Genomic DNA, 12,762 nt, shown 5'->3' on the forward strand with positions numbered 1-12,762 from the left:
ATCTCCATTTTTCTTCTCTATCATTTTCATTTCTATAATCAAGGGACAAGAATTTGCCCAACTTTGGTATCTTGTATTCCCTTGTAATGTTGTTCTGTATACCACAGACAAATAAGATCATTTGATATTGACCTTTATTTCACTTCACTTGATGCTATATCCTCTGGTTCCATCCAAGCTACAGCAAATTGCCTGATGGTATCATTTCATGCAGTGCATAGTATTCCACTACATGTGTATATATATATATATATATTACAGCGGGTAGGGCGTTTCCCTTGCACATGGCCATCCCAGGTTCAATTCCTCTGTCCCTCTTGGAAAGCCTGGCAAGCTACTGAGAGTATCCCGCCTACACGGCAGAGCCTGACAAGCTACCATTAGTGTATTCAATATGCCAAAAACAGTAACAAGTGTCACAATGGAGACATTACTGGTGCCTGCTCCAGCAAATTGATGAACAATGGGACGACATATGTATATACATATATACAATACATATACATATACATACATATGTATATGTATATATATAGTGCCTTCCTTATTCATTCATCTGTTATTGGCAACTGTGTTGATCCCATACCCTCTCTATCTTACTAAATGCCTCCATGCTCAGTGCTGTGCATATGTCCTTCAGAATCCTTTAGAATGTATGTTTTGTGGGGTAGATATCGAGAAGTGGAATTGCTGGGTCAAATGGAAGCTCTTAGTTTTAAAAGAAACCCCCATGCTGTTTCCATAGAGTTGAACCAGATGCCATTCCCATCCCTGCCCACAGGAGTTGTTTCCAGTCTTTATCATATGAGTCCTTCTCACTGGTGTGAGATGATACCTCCCTCCTCACTCAAATGTCAGTTCAAAGCTGATCAAAGACCTTGAGATAAGATTAGAATCCATAAAGTTTATTGAAGAAAACATAAGCAGAAATCACTAAGATTTAGGCCACTATGGCATTTTATTTTTTAATGTAGAAATACTGTTATTTACTCAGCCATTGATTAAGCTGATTGAATTGGGCATGAACTCCACATTAATTATTTTTTTAATGAATCACTGTGAAATACATTTACAAATCTTTCATGTTCGAGATTCAGAAATATAATGATTGAACACCCATCTCTCCACCAGTGCACACTTTTCACCACCAGTGTCCCCAGTATATCCCTCCGCCCACATCTCAGTCCTCACCCTACTTCCATGGCAGATAATTTCCCCAATACTTTCTCTCTACTTTTGGGCAGTATGTTTTGCTTGAATTTTCCTACCTCCATTTAAGCCTGCCTGTCAGGGGCAGATGCTCGATCATGAATGGTCCCTTGCTCATGTTGAATATCATGGATGCCACGGCCTTCTGCTTCTGAAATCCTAGATTGTAGATGGTTGGGTTCCAGAGAGATTTCTGTAGGGCACTAATCCATTTTGGGTTTCAATTGTGTGTCTCTGGACCGGGGGCTGTTGTTGCACCAAGATGGTGCCCGGAGGCACTTCGTGGGGGTGACAGCCAGGCAGATGATGAGCAGGCGGGGAGCTGGGCAGGGACACAACCCAGCACCTCTGCCACCATGCAGCATGGAGATTTAGTCCTGGACCCCACCTACCCTGGTCCTTGCTTATGGAAGAAGTCGAGACCAAGAGGTCGCTGGGATTCCATCTGGAAGAGGAGGGGAGACTGCACTTGCTCTATCCGGGGTGCTCCATCTGGGGTGCCCCGTGAAATTGGCTCAGTATGGGGCCTGGAGAGATCTTCAGCTCTGTAGTGTCTTCTGGGCCTTGCTTCTGTGTCTCTGACTTTTGGTCTCTTTCAGGATTTATTCATGGGCCTCTGAAGCAAGGCCAGTAATAGAGCTTACAGGGTGGCACTGGAGTTGGCTTGTGGGGGTGACTACCAGTGCTTCCATGTGTATTGGGAAGTGGTGGGGTGGCAGCCCACCCAACTCTGTAAAAGCCTGGAGATTTCAGTCACAAAACCCGCATACCCAAATTTTCTTGGTGAGGTCCGTCCTGAGACGGTGGAGTCAGGCTGGGGGTATGGTGGCAGCTTTGGATTTGGAAGCAAGTGGCTGCTGGGGGCTCTGCTTGGGCAGGCACAGATCAACCTGCCTCCCTCCGATTTACCCCAGTCTGTTCAGCCATGCATACGCTCGAGATTAACTGTGGCTTTTGATCTCTTTTGAGATTTATCTATGGGTCTCTGAAATATGGCAACAAATGAGCTTGTATAGCTGAGCTGGAGGTGGTTTGTGGGTGTGGCTCCCACATACCCAACTTTTGGCCATTTAATTTCTTGGTAAACTTGTTCCCAAGTTGTTGGGGTCCAGCCAAAGGCACAGCGACATTTCTGGAGTTCAGGAAGCCTGAAGGCACCATCAGGCTGCTGATGCACTCACCCTGCAGGTACTGGTTGACCTGTTGGCGGCACCATACCCCCACTATGGTATTTTTAATGAAATGATTTCTTTGGCATACGTAACAGAAATCAAACACACACACAGATACACACACACACACACACACACACACGGACTACATCAAATTAAAAAGTTTCTGTGTGGTAAAAGAAATACAGGTGAAAACGAAAAGGCACCCGATTAAGTGAGTGAGAATGTTTCTACCCCACACATCATTATAAAGGGTTAATATCTGAGATGTGCCAAGCACTCTCAAAGATCAGCAACTAAAAAGTCAAAGCACCCTATTGGAAAAATGAGGAGTGGAAATGAACACACACTTCTCTGAAGAAGATCGATGGATATCCAGTAGGTATGCAGAAAGGTGTGCATCATCATCTGTTGGGAGAGAAATCCAAATGAATAACACAGAATTGGTTATTTTAAAATAGCTTAGTCTTGGCCCCATCACTGGCTAGGATGACCTTGAGCAAATTGTTCAGCTTCTAAGGAAATGTTTTGCTTCTTACAGGGATTGTGATAAGTCTTTTCCCTTTTCCCTTCAGTGTTTGTTTATTTATTTATTTATTTATTTATTTATTTATTTATCTATTTAGTTATTTATTAACATGTTGATGCAGGCACTGCAATTTGCATTAATTAAGCCACATTAAAGTGTGAGCCACCAGTGGTATGTGCTGGTGTCTATGCGTCAAGGACCACAAGATTTGTGAAAGAGCTTCATGAGCAATAATATTCTCCACAGATGCGACACAATTCTCTTGCAAGTGTTCTTAGATATGTTTAAATTGTTATTTTGCAGCTTGAGAGATAGTACAGGGGGTAAGACACTTGCCTTGCTTACCACCACCAACCTGGGTTTGATCTCTGGCGCTACTTATAGTCCCCCAAGCACTTACTCCCAAGAGTGACTGAGTGCAGAGACCAGACAGTAACCCCTAAGCACAGCTGGATATGGGCCCCGAAACCCCAAACAAAAACCACAGAAAAGACAGTTCTTCAGTAGGAGAGAAATCTCAAAGGATTGAGCACATGCTTTGTACACAGGAGACCTGGGTCCAGTCCCAGGCACTGCATGGTCCCCTGAGTGCTGCAGGAATGACTCCTGAGCACCACTGGGTATGACTCCAAGACATAAATAAATAGACAGTCAATAAAAGAAACATTCTTTATTCTGGATTAGGCAGCAAGCAGAGAGATAATGGTCGAAATTTTCTTTTTCTTATGCTAATACATTTTGAAATATCTTTCTACTAAGAAATATCACACGTACCCTCAAAGTATTCATTCTGGACTGTTGGGAACAGCCAGTGCTTTTATGCTTTTAGTTGATACATTATGTCATTTGTTATTTAATAGTTTTATGATAAAAGCAAAAGTAATATTTTGTTCAAATTGTATAGTATAAGCACTCAAAACGTTTGTAAAAATTTTATTTGTTTAATATTTTGTTTTGGGGCCACAACTGGCAGTGTTCAGGGTGTAATCCTGGTTCTGTGCTTAGGGATCACTACTGGTGGGGGACCATGTGTGGTTCTGGGGATCAGACAGGGGCTAGGCAATTTGGTCCACCCACGGTACAATTGTCCTGGTCCCTCAAAGACATTTTTAAACCGAATTCTCTAGTTCAGCCAATCAAACATTTTAAAATCCATTAAACATGGTTTAGTTAAACATTTTCTCAACCAGTATTTTTTTTTCTTTTTGGGTCACACCCAGTGATGCACAGGGGTTACTCCTGGCTCTGCACTCAGGAACCACCCCTGGTGGTGCTCAGGGGACCATATGGGATGCTGGGAATCAAATCCTGGTTGGCTGCGTGCAAGGCAAATGCCCTACCTGCTGTGCTATCGCTCCAGCCCTCAACCAGTATTTCTAACTAAACATTTTAAAGCCAGTCTCTCTAGCTATGGAAAGAGTTGCTTTGGCCGATAGCTGAGTAAAACGCATGCAGTCTCTCCCACATGTGATGACTTCATCATGTGAATGGGATTTTCTTCGCTACAGTGTTTCTATCAGAGTTTGAACTGATGCATCCCTGTGTGTTCCCAGTATGGGGAAGAAGATGTTTCCTTCTGTCTGATGAATGGCACCCGGGGGAATGTGCTACCAAGTGCCACTTGTCTCGGCTTGCTCTTCACTTTGCTTCTCCACCCTGATCTGACCCTAGCCCCTGGGGACAGTAGAAAACAGGCATGGCTGGAGAAGAGAGTGTGGTGGCCTCCACATCTCACCTAGGGGACTCACTGCAGGCTGTCAGTGTCCCTTTCCCTGGAAACACAGTTCCTGTCAAGTAAACTGACAACTCTCTCAGGATTTCGCTAATTTCTTTCTCCTCTTGCCCCAGTGGGACCTATTTTGAATCATACTGACTTTTCTGGCTTAGAGGCGCCATGTTGAGAATTTGGGTGAAGGTATATAACCTGAGTGTGCTGTTTGGGAACAGACAGTGGATCATGGGCTGACATGACAGTGGGCACCTGCCCTGTAGCCCTGTAACCCTGTCTTCTGTCTGCAGTGTTTGATACCTGAATGAAACGTGGCAACCAGTCCAAACATCACCTCATGTGACCTAGCTTCAGACATCCCTGTTGCCAGACTTAAGTGAAATAGACCTTAAGAATGAACTTGCATCATAATTTTGTTTGTTTTGGGGTGACACCTGACTGTGCTTAGGGCTGACCCCTGGCTGTGTGCTCAAAGATCACTCCTGACAAAGCATGAAGGACCATATGGGGATTGAACCCACTGAACTATTAATCCAGCTTCCAATCCTTAAGTAAATGACTTTCTTGATAATACTTGGGCCTGATTATTTAGGAAACCCCCAAGAAGTATTAACACTTCCTTCCTTAATTTATTAGCTACTGTTTATTGTATCCATAATAGCATTCTTATCCTTGTGCTTATCAAAGTTTTCACTCAATAACCCTATTTGAAAATACCCAGCTATTCTATTCTCTAAACAAAACCTTGTATACTGTTTACACCCATGGTTTCAGAAATGATTTGTAATTAAAAGGTATAGAAATAAAAACCTGTTCAGTTAATTAATAATATTGTTACAATTCCCATCAGTAATGTTTTTTTCTAGTTACATTCAGTTGCCTCATGATTATGCTTTAGATGATTAATTGCTTATTTTCCCCTTTTTCCTCTTAAAATTTTATGAACAATACTGGTGGTGGCTAACTGTATGTTTCAGAAGGAAAAGGACTAAATTGGTAACATCCCACAATGACACAGTAGTTTTAATACCTGCTCAGCACATTCAGCAGACACACAATCTCTAGATTTTATTTCACAAAAGAAAGTCTCTTCAATTACTCTGCCCACCACTATTTCCACCACCATAATATCATCTAGAACATGGTTATCACTGTTTCACTATCATCCCGTTGTTCATCAATTTGCTCGAGCGGGTACCAGTACCGTCTCCATTTGTCCCAGACCTGAGATTTCAGTAGCCTCTCCTTACTCCTCTTTTCCAATGATTGGAGGCTCTTTCAGGGTCATGGGAATGAGACCTGTTATTATTACTGTATTTGTCATATTGAGTATGCCACGGGGAGCTTGCCAGGCTCTTCCATATGGTGGGATACTCTCAGTAGCTTGCTGGGCTCTCTGAGAGGGACTGAGAATGTATATCAGAGAATACAAGCAAGTATGTTAAAACCAAGCACACGTGTGCTGCTTTGGGCACATCAGTGGGCTAGACTGCAAGACGTCGAGTGGCCACTTTGCTTCTCGGCCTTTTGGCTAAGATCAAGTGTAGTATGAGAAGCAAATTACAACTCAAATTTTTTTTTCAACTCTAAATAACTTTGGAGTCTGTGTTGGACTAAAAGTTTTAACAATATGTGAGAAATGATATAAAATAAACAATGAAGATTCAATAGAAATTCATACATTTTCTGTTTCCCTAAAAGGTTTTACCTTCCCAGTGTTGCAGAAAATACATATATATAAGTTTACACGTGGTTATGTGGTTATGATGGGATTAAGTAACCCTCTACTCTTGGCTCTTGGTGGCTCATTTCCCAGTAAAACTCAAACCATGCCTTTATTTCTTGAATTAAATTCTTCAGTGATTTCTCATTGCCTTTATTTAAAAAATTATTATGATGGAAATGTAATTTCTATAAAATAAAAAGATAAACATCACAGTGAAATAAATGTGAGGCATAGCAATCAAAAGGTTAGCATCTTTAATCAGAAACGTGCTCATAAAAAGAAAACAAAGATGCTAATATTCTAAGTGAGATGGGAAATGGACTTAAAAGAAAATTCAAATGACATAAAATGTCTAATAAGGCTATGTGAAAATGATTGAATTCAACATTATCAGAGAACAAGCAATTTCTTAGGAATATCTTATTGCTAAAGATGAAAATACTGATAGCTAATGCTAACTGTGATTATAGGGAATAGAATACTCATACAAATGCTGAGAGAGAAGACTGGTGAAGATTGTGTACATATTCAGGGGATATTCTGCAGTTATTGCTCAAAATATAAATTCTGTATGCCTGTTATATAGAAATAATTATGAAAAATAATTTCAAGAAATTATTTGGACGAGCTTAAGTGAACATATAGATCAATAATTGCATACATTCATATTAAAAATCATAGCTAATATGCTACATGGTACATGATAGTCTGCTTCATGATAAGTTATGATTAATCACGTGAATGTTAAACTAAGGGATAAAAGCTATATAACCAGAGTAGAACCAAGGACTTTTAACTTTGTTGCAAAAAACCAAAACTATGGTTGGTCTGAATTTCTTTTTGCTTATCAATTCATAAAAGGCTTTATAAAATCTTTATAAAATGTTTATAATCTTTATAAATCTTTATAAAAAACTATGGTAAGGATTTTTTCTGCTTACTAATTTATAAACAAACATATGAACATACACCAAATATATGAACATAAATGAAAATAAGTTGCACACGCTGCCATTCAGACTACTTAGACGAGAAGTAAAAGAAGGAGAAAAAGCATAAGAAATGATATACTTCACAGTTTCTATGACTTTCTAGTCCTTGAAAATCCTAACTTTGTCAGTTGGATAAGATAGTACAGTGGTAAAGTGTCTGCTTGAGTGTGGCCAACCCAGGTTTGATCCCTGACACCACGAGTGATCCTTTGACCCCTTTCTAGAGTGACTCATGAATGCAAAGCCAGGACCAGGAATGAAGCTCTGAGCATAGTTGAGCGTGCCCCCCACTCCTATTTCCCTACAAAAGAAAAAGATGGTGACTTCAATCAGAAGTTTTAGTTTAATAGCATGTACAATTCATCAATGAGTGTGATTTGCACTTGTAGGAGAAACAGACAATGGTGATAACTCTAAATTCCTTCTGGTGAGAGCCTTCAGAATGTCTGTGCTTGAGTGTAAAGGCAGCAATGGAAGCACTCTGGCTGCTCTTTATCCTGAAAGTGCTGGCCTTTCATGTACCTTCTTGAACCCTTCATATATCTGGCCACTTTTGCTTTATGTACCGTCTTCGTCTGGAAGGGGCAGTTTTTAGGTCGGAACTCCCAGAAAGAAAATGGTCCTTTACAGTATCCCTGGACCCAAGGAAGCTCTTTAAATTACCTACACCTTCAGGACTTATTTCTAAGGTTACCCTTCAGTCCAATCATTTGTAAGGGCAGCAGAAACAGCGTTTCTCTCTTGGGCTTTGCTTCCTGTCTAGTGTTCACTGAAAACCACATTTTCACCTTGCTTCAAAGGTTGTGTTTCGGAGCGATGAATCCAAGAACCCTGGCTATCTATTCACACTTTTCAGATTCAAGTGACCGAAGCCTAGCAAAAATGGTCTTGAATTTGAAAAGGAATGCTTTAGAAATATATTAAGACCTGACAAGGGACAGTGAAGAGAAAGGAAGGGCAGAGGTGCAGGGAGGATAGGAAATTGGCACTAGACTGTTTACTTTTCCAGTCTTGTCACTCAAGGTTCTTCTATACTGTCCTTGCTTACTATCTTTCGGGGAGAAAAAAAAATCCAGCTTGAGCCCTAAGAATTCTGCATATTTTTACAGATGAGGCCAGGAGTGCAAGGCCAGGGTTTACTTGAGCCATTGCTCGACCGATTTCTCAGTCTTCTGTTCACAGCGGCCCACCTTGATGAGTTGTTTCTCCCAGGACAAAAAGCAGGAATGTTTTGGCTGGCTGAAAAAGTGACAGATGCCCATAAGGCCGATATTCCTCCCTCACGGAGCACTCCACAAAGTGCAGGTACCCTTTGCGAGTCCCTGGAAAGCAGGGTCACTTGCAAAACACTCTTGCTGCTTGTCTGGGGGCTGAGTCTTCTGCCAGAGCCCACGGAACACTAACGAGCTTGTTTATTAACCTGCGAGGAGGGAAAACGCGCAGAACTTTACAGCTCCAAACAACTTAGCCCAACCTACATCACACGTAGACCCGACATTCCATTTCAGCCATATCTCAGCGTTTTGTGTTTTTACAATGAGCCGTAATGCTTAAGCCATTTTGTCTCTTGGCACATCTGTTTCAGGTGTATTATACCCTCCAATTTTATCTAGCCAATCTGAATTTAAATTTGTTTTGCTCTTTAGCTTTGTGAACTTTGACAAATTTAAGCACAATGAGTTCAAGTTTGTCTTTATAAACCAGGAATTTTTTTTTAAAACTGTACTTTCCTTGGGGAGGAATATAAAGAAACTGTAGAGTATGTAGTTAAAAACTAAGCAATTGCTCAAAACCTCTGACACATTCTCTCTCTCTCTCTCTCTTCTATCCAGGAAGGAGAAATCATTTCTTTTTCTGTATTCTCATAGAATTTAGCTCATATTCTTTTTATAACACTTTGTCACAGTAATTAAATTTTTTATAAGTGTGTTTCCCCCCCCAGACTAAGCCCTAGAGGGACAAAACTAAATTCTCTCCTTGGTGTCCTTAATAACTATTACAGTGTCTTGTACAGAACAGGTGTTTAATCAATATTTGATGAATTCATTTGATTTATTAATCAAAATAAGGAACAGGAAATTGCTCTGCACTTTAGCAAGGCAGAAGGAAGACCCAGCCTCTCCTAAGTAATCCCGTGAGAAAGGGAGTTTAAGGGCTCATTAATGCCATAGGCTGCTGTCTCCGACCTGCAACATTGAACGTTAGATATTTCTCGAAATACGTCATTGGTAAACACTCTGCTTAAGTTGACTTAAGAAATTGATTATCAACAAACTTCACCCCAGCTTGCTCTGCCGAATTTTATTCTACTAGCTCTTTCCTTAATGGTCTTAAAAAAGGGGATCTCCCTGGCTTGAAGGAAATGCTGCATTCAGAATATTTTTTTTCCCACGACCAGGGAAGAAAGATAGTAGAGTGAGTAAGGTGACTGGCTTTCACGTGGTCGATATGGGCTCATTCCCCCAGGAACCTCCTCAGCTCCCCTGAATCTCACCAGGAGTGATTCCTGAGTGCATCTGAGTGTGGCCCAAAAATGAAAACAGAAGACGCCACAGTACCTGTTCTTATAATTAAAACTCCGAGAAGCATTATAATTGAGAAACTCTATTTGATATTAGGAAAGTATTCCTACTTTCTAGCTTTTTTTTATTGGATTCTTTCATTTTTTTATTTTGAGGGGGCTTTGGGTCACACTGGGTGGTTCTCAGGGCTTACTCCTGGCTGTGTTTAGGGGTCACTCCTGGAAGAATTCAAATAACTCAGCTGGTGCTGGGGATAAACTGGTACCTTACCCCCCCTACTCTTTCCAGCTCTGATTTCTTTTAATTTTTTCAGGGGGGGCAGGGGGCACACTCAGCAGTGCTTAAGGTTTACCGCTGGCCCTGCACCCAGGGACCACTCCTGGTTGTGCTCAGGGGACTATATGGGATTCGGAGTATCAACCTGGGTTGGCAGGCACAAGGCAAGAGCTCTGCATACTTCTCCCCCTACCCAAGGAATTATTTTGCTTCTGTTTTGTTTTAATGTCAGTTGGAAAAGTCCTTCTAGAGATTGTGAGTGGATATATGAAGAGATTTAAAAAGTAGAATTATTAGAACCTTTGAAAGGAAAATAAGATGTATGACCATAGGGTTTTGTTTGTTTGTTTGTTTGTTTAAGTAACTTTCAGAGATTAGAGACACTTGTGGACAGAAGGTCAGGCATGATGATATTTTTGTTTTTTTGCTTTTTGGGTCATAGTCAGAGATAGACAGGGGTTGCTCCTGGCTTTGCACTCAGGAGTTATTACTCTTGGTGGTGTTCGGGGGACCATATGGGATGCTGGGAATTGAACCCAGGTTGGTCACGTGCAAGGCAAATGCCCTACCTGCTATACTATCACTCCAGCGTCCAGGCATGACCGTATTGACTCTGCTCTTATATATCGCGGTGTTAAGATATGGGTCCAAATATCACTTTAGAGCACAGCATTGATATAGGAAACATTTGTCACAGATGAGTGTTTTAATGCTTGGGAATATTTGGCAAGCATAGTAGGTTAGTGCTTGGGAATAGATGAGGAACTGAATTGAAAGATAAAAATTGTACAAGCAGAAATTTCTGAGAATGAGGAGAAAAGAAAATTTAGTGGTCTTATAGTAGTCAAGGAAAGGGATGCGTTTTGAGAGCTGGAGAATAAATAGCAGATTCATAAAAGAAATCTCTAGTGATGAGAAATGGATAAACACATCTTATCTTTTTTGCAATTTTTAAAAATTTTAAAATTTTTTAAAATGAATCACCATGAGGTACAGTTACAGACTTACGAACTTTCATGCTTATGTTTCAGTCATACAACGATCCAGTACCCATCCCTCCACCAGTGCCCATTCTCCACCACTAATGATCCCAGTATCCCTCCCCCAAAACCTCCTCTCCCCAAGCCTCCCCTCCCCCTGCCCCCGCCTCTGTGGCAGGGCTTTTGCTCTCTTTCCTTTTGGGTGTTGTGGTTTGCAATATAGGTATTGCGTGGCCATCATGTTCGTCTATAGTGTACTACTTTCAGCTCGCATCTCCCATCCTGAGCGGGCCCTCCACGCACTCTTTACTTGGTGGTTCCTTCTCTATCTGAGCTGCCTTTTCCCCCAGCATGTGAGGCCAGGTCCCAAGCTGTGAAGCAATCCTCCTGGTACTCATCTCTACTATTCTTGGGTGTTAGTCTCCCCTTCTGTTACTTTATATTCCGCAAATGAGTGCAATCTTTCTATGTCTGTCCCTGTCTTTCTGACTCATTTCACTTAGCATGATATTTTCCATTTCACTTAGCATGATACTTAATACCTCTTGTCTTAATTAACTCAAAATTCACAAGTTAGCTTGGTATATGTATTTAGTAAGGAGTGGTGAGGGGAGAAGGAAGTCTCTAGGACTGACATGACAAAAAAAATTAAACAACTAATTCAGATCACGGTCTGCAAGAACTCAATTTTGCGAAGCATCACTATAATTGGTTATTCTTTCTGCGAGCTAGTTTTGTATCTACTTCATGGTCTTGTCTATAGGTTAAAAAGGTGAGGGACAAGTGCAGAGGCAGCAGCTGCCTCCACAATGAGCGATGCCAGCTGAGGACTTTGGGCTGTGCTGAAGATTTTGGACTCCATCCCATCAGCAGCAGAAATTGCTGGCATTCTTTAAGCATAAGTACCAGGATCAGATTTGCATTTTAAAAAGACCTTTCTTCTCTGTAGACTACCCCTTTCAGACTTCTTATCTAGGTTTGAGATTAGAATGGTGGTAGCACAGATGAAAAGATTTAAAAATTGTTAAAGTGGTAAATTCAGTATGAGCGTAGTATCTTTCTTCTACTTATCGTGTAACAGGAAACTCTAACGCTATTTCCCATGTCATGTTTAAATTGTACAGCCAGCTGAAATCCGTTGTAAAGGATGTTCTAGAGGAACATATTGACCTTGAATTCATGGCTCTTTGAGTGACCTTAATTATATTGCCTGTTATGTGCAGCTATTCATTTGACATATGCTTTTTACTGCACAGTTAATATAGTCTCATACTTACTATAGGATCCTATTTGTGACTGAGTTATAAAACTTTAAAGGAACTAATAATTTGAGCCAGAAGGAGTCAAGCCATTCATTGTCTCAATTGTTTTCAGTTAGCTATAGATTCAGTTTTATTATATTTGGGTTTTGGGGACACACCCAGAGGTGTTTGGGGCCTACTCCTGGCTCTGCACTTGGGGATCACTCCTGGCAGGGTGTGGGGGATCATTTGGAGTTCCAGGGATAGAACATGGGTTGGCCGCATAGAAGGCAAGTGCTTTACCCACTGTCTGATCTCTCCTTCCCAGAGATTTGTTTTATCTATGTATTTATAGCCTATCTCTTCTGCTATTCATGTAATGTATG

General features: G+C 41.0%; 1 protein-coding gene and 1 pseudogene across 3 annotated transcripts in view; both read left to right on the forward strand.

Annotated features, from left to right (window-relative positions):
• The window catches only part of GPC5 (glypican 5), a 1,500,378-nt gene that overhangs the window by 12,843 nt on the left and 1,474,773 nt on the right, over nucleotides 1-12,762 (forward strand). The gene's annotated exons all lie outside the window — the stretch shown is intronic.
• On the forward strand, nucleotides 6,151-6,229 carry LOC129401141 (U2 spliceosomal RNA; annotated as a pseudogene).

Source organism: Sorex araneus, chromosome 1 (genome assembly GCF_027595985.1).
Source record: "Sorex araneus isolate mSorAra2 chromosome 1, mSorAra2.pri, whole genome shotgun sequence".
Classification (NCBI taxonomy): Eukaryota; Metazoa; Chordata; class Mammalia; order Eulipotyphla; family Soricidae; genus Sorex; species Sorex araneus.